We start from the raw sequence: 8864 nt of genomic DNA on the forward strand, positions 1-8864 counted from the left end.
TGTTGACCCCTGCAAATTCCCCAAACGTGGGAGTCTTGACGGCATAATTTTTGCTAGTGGGGTGCGGCGTCCGCGCTTTCCCCCGATGATGTCGTTGTAAGCAAAGGTCAGCCGCCCGAAGTTCAACGTTGTGTGCCCATCTCCAAACTTCTCACGTCCTTGCGGCGCAACATCCCCAGTCTTTCCAAGTTGCTGGGAACGTGAGGGTTGTGGGTGTTGTCTTATAGCTCAAAGCAAATGTCACGCTCCCTTTCCCAACTCTTTGTAGAAGAACTCGATTGTTGGAGATGGATCCATGGCCATCATGCTAAGGGTTAATACTTTGGCGCTTGCTCTGTTCACTCCGTGCAGTGACCTGATGTTGAAGTGATGCCAGGAGCAACTCACCATTTCAGAAGCCCGGATGAGGTGGGAAATGGCCCGGCAGTTTGTACTGCTCAGTGTGACACGGAGCTCCTTTGCTCATGCACTCACGTCTACCACTAAATGTTGGAGGTGTGCCAGTGAGCGAGGAATGTGCCACAGCCTCAGCGACTGATAGAAAACTGCAGCACACAACCAACAGTAAGAATGCGCGTCCAAACATGCAGTCAAATCTGGGCGGTTTATTGGCCGACAAACCAAAAACGCTGAAGGAAGGCTGTCCCAGGTGGCGGCGGCCGGCGACGGAACTGTGGTGACTCCGGCGGATAGACTCCTCGGCTGCTCTCCAGGACAGGGGCTACGTTGACTCTGGTTTCTCTTCAAAATGCACAAGTCTTTAAGCCTTTTTACTAAAGACTTCGTGGAGAGGGACGTTCAAGAGTTTAAGTTATTTTTGGTGGGCTTTGCTGTAAGGCTGCGCCCTTTGAGTGTGTCAAATGTCAAGCAGCTGTCTGTCCAGGCTCAGAGGTGCACTTAGGTCAACCTTGGGGCGGAGGTGATCAGCAGCAGCAGCCTTTGTTATGCGCCCTTAAAAACATGGCACCACAACAACTGACTTGTGTGCCAAGATCTTGGGTTGGCCCCAGACACCTGTGGGCCATGGCTTCTCGGCCTTTTGGCTAAGATCAAGTGTAGTATCTGTTCTTATCAGTTTAATATCTGATATGTCCTCTATATGGGGATTAAATATTAAATGCATTTTTTAGAAGTGGGAGGTGAAAACTGGGGCTTGCTCTCTTCACTCCTTGCATTGACCTGTGCAATTTCCGGAGTGATTGCACCATTCTTTTTCTGTGAAAAGCAAGCGAGCTGAAACCAGAGACGTGGTGCCGTCGGTGCTGGTGCGAGCCATGGCTGTTGTAAGGCAGCAGCAGCAGCAGCGTGGAAATCTTACAGCACCTACAGGCGGTCTCCCATCAAGTACTAACCCGGCCGACCCTGCCAGCTTCGAGATCAGGCGAGATGCGAGGCGTGCTCAGGGGTGGTATGGCGTAAGCGAGGAGCTGGCGACAGAGTGCCTTTATGGACTAGGCAAGACCCCTGCTGGGTGGAGGGCATGTTTCTTGTAAAGGAAGCAGCAGTGTAAAAGCGTGCAGCGGTGTAAAAGCTTACAGCACCTGGTATTCCCAGGCGGTCTCCCCATCAAGTACCCCAACCGAGCCCGACCCTGCCCAGCTTCGAGATCCAGGCGAGATGAGGTGCTCGGGAGTGAGCATGGCGTGGCGAGGGGGTTGGGGACACAGACTGCTTTTATGGACTGGGCAAGGCCCCCTGCGCGTGGCGGGGCTCAAAGTCAGCCTTTCGGACACACTGCACTTCAGCCTTTATCTCCACCACATGCTACACTCTAGTCCAGTATCGGGAAGCGACACCGAGATGGGCAAGCGGCTGTTGGTGCCGTAATGTCCAGTTGTTGCTGAATCTATAGGAAACGACAGCCAGGTATGCCAGTAAAAAAGGTCGAGTGTTTCCTCTCCAATGTGTGCTGGAGGTTGAAGTTGAACATAGCACAGCATTAACGAGCAACTGAGTCAAGGCATTGGCCTCTGGGATTATTCATTTCCAGCACCATCAGCCAAAGAGCTGTGTCTGGCAAGAGCCACCCGGTGTTTGGCGAGTACACCTCATACTTACCTGGCAGGGGAGATACCATGATCAAGCAGGCGGTTCACCCAGGGAGAGGCTCAGCCATTGCACTCCGGCTGTGTTGACCCCTGCAAATTCCCCAAACGTGGGAGTCTTGACTGCATAATTTTTGCTAGTGGGGTGCTGCGTCCGCGCTTTCCCCCGATGATGTCGTTGTAAGCAAAGGTCAGCAGCCCGAAGTTCAACGTTGTGTGCCCATCTCCAAACTTCTCACGTCCTTGCGGCGCAACATCCCCAGTCTTTCCAAGTTGCTGGGAACGTGATGGTTGTGGGTGTTGTCTTATAGCTCAAAGCAAATGTCACGCTCCCTTTCCCAACTCTTTGTAGAAGAACTCGATTGTTGGAGATGGATCCATGGCCATCATGCCAAGGGTTAATACTTTGGCGCTTGCTCTGTTCACTCAAAAGTCAGCCTTTGAGTGTGTCAAATGTCAAGCAGCTGTCTGTCAAGGCTCAGAGGTGCACTTAGGTCAACCTTGGGGCGGAGGTGATCAGCAGCAGCAGCCTTTGTTATGCGCCCTTAAAAACATGGCACCACAACAACTGACTTGTGTGCCAAGATCTTGGGTTGGCCCCAGACACCTGTGGGCCATCGCTTCTCGGCCTTTTGGCTAAGATCAAGTGTAGTATCTGTTCTTATCAGTTTAATATCTGATATGTCCTCTATATGGGGATTAAATATTAAATGCATTTTTGAGCAGTGGGAGGTGAAAACTGGGGCTTGCTCTCTTCACTCCTTGCGTGGACTGTTGCAGTGCCACCAGGAGCGGTGCACCATTCTCTTTTCTGTGGCAAAGCGAAGCTGAAACCAGAAAGACATCAACCGTGCCGCAATAAGCGTCAGTACAATTAGAGCCCATGTTCTTGTAAGGAAGCAGCAGCGGCAGCAGCGTGGAAATCTTACAGCACCTGGTGTTCCCAGTGGTCTCCCATCAAGTACTAACCGGCCGACCCTGCTTAGCTTCAAGGGTCGGTCGAGTATCGAGAAGACTCCATGATCAAGCAGGCGGTTCACCCAGGGAGAGGCTCAGCCATTGCACTCCGGCTGTGTTGACCCCTGCAAATTCCCCAAACGTGGGAGTCTTGACTGCATAATTTTTGCTAGTGGGGTGCTGCGTCCGCGCTTTCCCCCGATGATGTCGTTGTAAGCAAAGGTCAGCCGCCCGAAGTTCAACGTTGTGTGCCCATCTCCAGACTTCTCACGTCCTTGCGGTGCAACATCCCCAGTCTTTCCAAGTTGCTGGGAACGTGATGGTTGTGGGTGTTGTCTTTTAGCTCAAAGCAAATGTCACGCTCCCTTTCCCAACTCTTTGTAGAAGAACTCGATTGTTGGAGATGGATCCATGGCCATCATGCCAAGGGTTAATACTTTGGCGCTTGCTCTGTTCACTCCGTGCAGTGACCTGATGTTGAAGTGATGCCAGGAGCAACTCACCATTTCAGAAGCCCGGATGAGGTGGGAAATGGCCCGGCAGTTTGTACTGCTCAGTGTGACACGGAGCTCCTTTGCTCATGCACTCCCGTCTACCACTAAATGTTGGAGGTGTGCCAGTGAGCGAGGAATGTGCCACAGCCTCAGCGACTGATAGAAAACTGCAGCGCACAACCGACAGTAGGAAAGCGCTTCCAAACATGCAGTCAAATCTGGGCGGTTTATTGGCCGACTAAGCAAAAACGTTGAAGGAAGGCCGTCCCAAGGTGGCCGGCCGGCCGGCCGACCGAGACTGTGGTGACTCCGGCGGATAGACTCCTCGGCTGCTCTCAGGACAGGGGCTACGTTGACTCTGGTTTCTCTTCAAAATGCACAAGTCTTTCGCCTTTTACTAAAGACTTCCGTGGAGAGGGACGTTCAAGAGTTTAAGTTATTTTTGGTGGGCGTTGCTGTAAGGCTGCGCCCTTTTCAGCGTGTCAAATGTCAAGCAGCTGTCTGTCAAGGCTCAGAGGTGCACTTAGGTCAACCTTGGGGCGGAGGTGATCAGCAGCAGCAGCGTTTGTTATGCGCCCTTAAAAACATGGCACCACAACAACTGACTTGTGTGCCAAGATCTTGGGTTGGCCCCAGACACCTGTGGGCCATCGCTTCTCGGCCTTTTGGCTAAGATCAAGTGTAGTATCTGTTCTTATCAGGTTAATATCTGAGATGTCCTCTATATGGGGATTAAATATTAAATGCATTTGCAGTGGGAGGTGAAAGCAGGGCACTCTCTTCACTCCTTGCATTGACCTGGTATTGCAGTGCCACCAGGAACGGTGCACCATTCTCTTTTTTCTGTGTAAAGCAAAGCGAAGCTGAAACCAGAAAGACATCAACCCGTGCCTGTGCGTCAATTTAATTGTGAGCCCATGTTTCTTGTAAGGAAGCAGCAGCAGCAGCAGCGTAAAAGCTTACAGCACCTGGTATTCCCAGGCGGTCTCCCATCCAAGTACTAACCCGGCCCGACCCTGCTTAGCTTCCGAGATCAGACGAGATCAGGCGTGCTCAGGGTGGTATGGCCGTAAGCCGAGGGGCTGGCGACAGAGAGTGCCTTTATGGACTAGGCAAGGCCCCTGCTCGTGGAGGGGCATGTTTCTTGTAAGGAAGCAGCAGTGTAAAAGCGTGCAGCGGTGTAAAAGCTTACAGCACCAGGTATTCCCAGGCGGTCTCCCATCCAAGTACTAACCAGGCCCGACCCTGCTTGGCTTCCGAGATCAGACGAGATCAGGCGTGCTCAGGGTGGTATGGCGTAAGCGGAGGTTGGGGACGCAGACTGCTTTTATGGACTGGGCAAGGCCCCCTCTTGGCGTGGCGGGGCTCAAAAGTCAGCCTTCGGACACACTGCACTTCAGCCTTTATCTCCATGCTACACTCTAGTCCAGTATCGGGAGGCGACACCGAGATGGGCAAGCGGCTGTTGGTGCCGTCATGTCCAGTTGTTGCTGAATCTATAGGAAACGACAGCCAGGTATGCCAGTAAAAAAGGTCGAGTGTTTCCTCTCCAATGTGTGCTGGAGGTTGAAGTTGAACATAGCACAGCATTAACGAGCAACTGAGTCAAGGCATTGGCCTCTGGGATTATTCATTTCCAGCACCATCAGCCAAGAGCTGTGTCTGGCAAGAGCCACCCGGTGTTTGGCGAGTACACCTCATACTTACCTGGCAGGGGAGATACCATGATCAAGAAGGCGGTTCACCCAGGGCGAGGCTCAGCCATTGCGCTCCGGCTGTGTTGACCCCTGCAAATTCCCCAAACGTGGGAGTCTTGACTGCATAATTTTTGCTAGTGGGGTGCTGCGTCCGCGCTTTCCCCCGATGATGTCGTTGTAAGCAAAGGTCAGCCGCCCGAAGTTCAACGTTGTGTGCCCATCTCCAAACTTCTCACGTCCTTGCGGAGCAACATCCCCAGTCTTTCCAAGTTGCTGGGAACGTGATGGTTGTGGGTGTTGTCTTTTAGCTCAAAGCAAATGTCCCGCTCCCTTTCCCAACTCTTTGTAGAAGAACTCGATTGTTGGAGATGGATCCATGGCCATCATGCCAAGGGTTAATACTTTGGCGCTTGCTCTGTTCACTCCGTGCAGTGACCTGATGTTGAAGTGATGCCAGGGGCAACTCACCATTTCAGAAGCCCGGATGAGGTGGGAAATGGCCCGGCAGTTTGTACTGCTCAGTGTGACACGGAGCTGCTTTGCTCATGCACTCACGTCTACCACTAAATGTTGGAGGTGTGCCAGTGAGCGAGGAACGTGCAGCGGTGTAAAAGCTTACAGCACCTGGTATTCCCAGGCGGTCTCCCATCCAAGTACTAACCAGGCCCGACCCTGCTTGGCTTCCGAGATCAGACGAGATCGGGCGTGCTCAGGGTGGTATGGCCGTAAGCCGGGGGGTTGGGGACACAGACTGCTTTTATGGACTGGGCAAGGCCCCCTGCGCGTGGCGGGGCTCAAAAGTCAGCCTTTTGGACACACTGCACTTCAGCCTTTATCTCCACCACATGCTACACTCTAGTCCAGTATCGGGAAGCGACACCGAGATGGGCAAGCGGCTGTTGGTGCCGTCATGTCCAGTTGTTGCTGAATCTATAGGAAGCGACAGCCAGGTATGCCAGTAAAAAAGGTCGAGTGTTTCCTCTCCAATGTGTGCTGGAGGTTGAAGGTGAACATAGCACAGCATTAACGAGCAACTGAGTCAAGGCAGTGGCCTCTGGGATTATTCATTTCCAGCACCATCAGCCAAAGAGCTGTGTCTGGCAAGAGCCACCCGGTGTTTGGCGAGTACCATACGCACCTGGCAGGGGAGATACCATGATCAGAAGCGGTTCGCAGAGATGTGCATCAGCGACTGATGAAAACTGCGAAGCGCATAGTAGAAACACCAAACATGCAGTCAAATCTGGGGCGGTTTATTGGCGACTAAACAATTCGCGTTGAAGGAAGGCAGATCCCAAGGTGGCGAGGGTGGCGGCCACGGCCGAGACTGTGTTGACTCGGTGGATGGAGCTCCTCGGCTGCTCGCCAGGACAGGGGCTACGGTGACTCTGGTTTCTCTTCAAAATGCACAAGTCTTTCGCCTTTTACTAAAGACTTCCGTGGAGAGGGACGTTCAAGAGTTTAAGTTATTTTTGGTGGGCTTTGCTGTAAGGCTGCGCCCTTTGAGTGTGTCAAATGTCCAGCAGCTGTCTGTCAAGGCTCAGAGGTGCACTTAGGTCAACCTTGGGGCGGAGGTGATCAGCAGCAGCAGCCTTTGTTATGCGCCCTTAAAAACATGGCACCACAACAACTGACTTGTGTGCCAAGATCTTGGGTTGGCCCCAGCCACCTGTGGGCCATCGCTTCTCGGCCTTTTGGCTAAGATCAAGTGTAGTATCTGTTCTTATCAGTTTAATATCTGATATGTCCTCTATATGGGGATTAAATATTAAATGCATTTTTGAGCAGTGGGAGGTGAAAACTGGGCTTGCTCTCTTCACTCCTTGCATTGACCTGGTATTGCAGTGCCACCAGGAACGGTGCACCATTCTCTTTTTTCTGTGAAAAGCAAAGCGAAGCTGAAACCAGAAAGACATCAACCCGTTCCTGTGCGTCAATTTAATTGCGAGCCCATGTTTCTTGTAAGGAAGCAGCAGCAGCGGCGTAAAAGCTTACAGCACCTGGTATTCCCAGGCGTTATACCCATCCAAGTACTAGCTTGGCCGGCCCTGCTTAGCTTCGAGATCAGGCGAGATGGGCGTGCTCCAGGAGTAGTATGGCAGTAAGCGAGGGCTGGCGGAGCAGAGAGAGTGCCTTTATGGACTAGGCAAGGCCCCTTATGGGAGGGGCATGTTTCTTCTTGGAAGCAGCAGTGTAAAAGCGTGCAGTGGTGTAAGCTTACAGCACCTGGTATTCCCAGGCGGTCTCCCATCCAAGTACTAGCAGGTGACATATAGCGCTTCCGAGATCAGACGAGATGGGGCGTGCTCAGGGTGGTATGGCCGTAAGCCGGGCGGTTGGGGACACAGACTGCTTTTATGGACTGGGCAAGGCCCCCTGCTCGTGGCGGGGCTCAAAAGTCAGCCTTTCGGACACACTGCACTTCCGCCTTTATCTCCACCACATGCTACACTCTAGTCCAGTATCGGGAAGCGACACCGAGATGGGCAAGCGGCTGTTGGTGCCGTCATGTTCAGTTGTTGCTGAATCTATAGGAAACGACAGCCAGGTATGCCAGTAAAAAAGGTCGAGTGTTTCCTCTCCAATGTGTGCTGGAGGTTGAAGTTGAACATAGCACAGCATTAACGAGCAACTGAGTCAAGGCATTGGCCTCTGGGATTATTCATTTCCAGCACCATCAGCCAAAGAGCTGTGTCTGGCAAGAGCCACCCGGTGTTTGGCGAGTACACCTCATACTTACCTGGCAGGGGAGATGCCATGATCAAGAAGGCGGTTCACCCAGGGCGAGGCTCAGCCATTGCACTCCGGCTGTGTTGACCCCTGCAAATTCCCCAAACGTGGGGGTCTTGACTGCATAATTTTTGCTAGTGGGGTGCTGCGTCCGCGCTTTCCCCCGATGATGTCGTTGTAAGCAAAGGTCAGCCGCCCGAAGTTCAACGTTGTGTGCCCATCTCCAAACTTCTCACGTCCTTGCGGAGCAACATCCCCAGTCTTTCCAAGTTGCTGGGAACGTGATGGTTGTGGGTGTTGTCTTTTAGCTCAAAGCAAATGTCACGCTCCCTTTCCCAACTCTTTGTAGAAGAACTCGATTGTTGGAGATGGATCCATGGCCATCATGCCAAGGGTTAATACTTTGGCGCTTGCTCTGTTCACTCCGTGCAGTGACCTGATGTTGAAGTGATGCCAGGAGCAACTCACCATTTCAGAAGCCCGGATGAGGTGGGAAATGGCCCGGCAGTTTGTACTGGGCAGTTTGAGGCTAAGTACCTGTACCTACAACTGTTACCTACTACTTTTCACATATGTGCGTTTTTTCCATTCCTGTTCATGTCTCTTCTCATAGATATTACAAACCTCACAATCATTCACAGCACCACCGTAACCTTTCCTCACTTATATATCCCACCCACTCCACACACATCCAACACCTTGTTGCAGGGGGCCTGTGGAACTGCCAGTCAGCTACCCGCAAGACTGAGTTCATCTCTGGCTTTGCTACTGAGCAATGTCTGGACTTCCTTGCTCTCACAGAGACTTGGATAACACCCTCCAACACAGCCACCCCTGCGGCTCTCTCCTCTGCCCACTCCTTCTCCCACACACCCAGATCCACTGGAAGAGGTGGCGGGACAGGTCTACTTATCAACCCCAACTGGACTTTCACTCTTTTC

General features: G+C 52.4%; 13 non-coding genes and 2 pseudogenes across 13 annotated transcripts; 12 read left to right on the forward strand and 3 right to left on the reverse strand.

Moving 5' to 3' along the window:
- Positions 1-85, forward strand: LOC122763765 (annotated as a pseudogene; the record flags this gene model as incomplete).
- Positions 86-727: 642 nt separating this feature from the next.
- On the forward strand, positions 728-841 carry LOC122763773. The gene has a single exon (XR_006359370.1). It is a non-coding gene; the product is annotated as a U5 spliceosomal RNA (small nuclear RNA).
- Positions 842-1023: 182 nt separating this feature from the next.
- Positions 1024-1210, forward strand: LOC122763769. Its single transcript, XR_006359366.1, has one exon. It is a non-coding gene; the product is annotated as a U2 spliceosomal RNA (small nuclear RNA).
- Positions 1211-2050: 840 nt separating this feature from the next.
- LOC122763763 lies at positions 2051-2214 on the forward strand. Its single transcript, XR_006359362.1, has one exon. It is a non-coding gene; the product is annotated as a U1 spliceosomal RNA (small nuclear RNA).
- Positions 2215-2661: 447 nt separating this feature from the next.
- LOC122763767 lies at positions 2662-2850 on the forward strand. Its single transcript, XR_006359364.1, has one exon. It is a non-coding gene; the product is annotated as a U2 spliceosomal RNA (small nuclear RNA).
- Positions 2851-3050: 200 nt separating this feature from the next.
- LOC122763764 lies at positions 3051-3202 on the forward strand (annotated as a pseudogene).
- A 647-nt stretch (positions 3203-3849) lies between these two features.
- On the forward strand, positions 3850-3965 carry LOC122763772. Its single transcript, XR_006359369.1, has one exon. It is a non-coding gene; the product is annotated as a U5 spliceosomal RNA (small nuclear RNA).
- A 180-nt stretch (positions 3966-4145) lies between these two features.
- LOC122763768 lies at positions 4146-4331 on the forward strand. Its single transcript, XR_006359365.1, has one exon. It is a non-coding gene; the product is annotated as a U2 spliceosomal RNA (small nuclear RNA).
- Positions 4332-4452: 121 nt separating this feature from the next.
- On the reverse strand, positions 4453-4571 carry LOC122763771. Its single transcript, XR_006359368.1, has one exon. It is a non-coding gene; the product is annotated as a 5S ribosomal RNA (ribosomal RNA).
- A 110-nt stretch (positions 4572-4681) lies between these two features.
- LOC122763775 lies at positions 4682-4799 on the reverse strand. Its single transcript, XR_006359371.1, has one exon. It is a non-coding gene; the product is annotated as a 5S ribosomal RNA (ribosomal RNA).
- Positions 4800-5195: 396 nt separating this feature from the next.
- LOC122763762 lies at positions 5196-5359 on the forward strand. Its single transcript, XR_006359361.1, has one exon. It is a non-coding gene; the product is annotated as a U1 spliceosomal RNA (small nuclear RNA).
- Positions 5360-5805: 446 nt separating this feature from the next.
- Positions 5806-5924, reverse strand: LOC122763760. Its single transcript, XR_006359359.1, has one exon. It is a non-coding gene; the product is annotated as a 5S ribosomal RNA (ribosomal RNA).
- Positions 5925-6576: 652 nt separating this feature from the next.
- LOC122763770 lies at positions 6577-6689 on the forward strand. The gene has a single exon (XR_006359367.1). It is a non-coding gene; the product is annotated as a U5 spliceosomal RNA (small nuclear RNA).
- Positions 6690-6871: 182 nt separating this feature from the next.
- LOC122763766 lies at positions 6872-7063 on the forward strand. Its single transcript, XR_006359363.1, has one exon. It is a non-coding gene; the product is annotated as a U2 spliceosomal RNA (small nuclear RNA).
- An 862-nt stretch (positions 7064-7925) lies between these two features.
- Positions 7926-8089, forward strand: LOC122763761. The gene has a single exon (XR_006359360.1). It is a non-coding gene; the product is annotated as a U1 spliceosomal RNA (small nuclear RNA).
- The last annotated feature ends 775 nt before the right edge of the window (positions 8090-8864 follow it).

This window comes from Solea senegalensis, unplaced genomic scaffold (genome assembly GCF_019176455.1).
Source record: "Solea senegalensis isolate Sse05_10M unplaced genomic scaffold, IFAPA_SoseM_1 scf7180000017036, whole genome shotgun sequence".
NCBI lineage: Eukaryota > Metazoa > Chordata > Actinopteri > Pleuronectiformes > Soleidae > Solea > Solea senegalensis.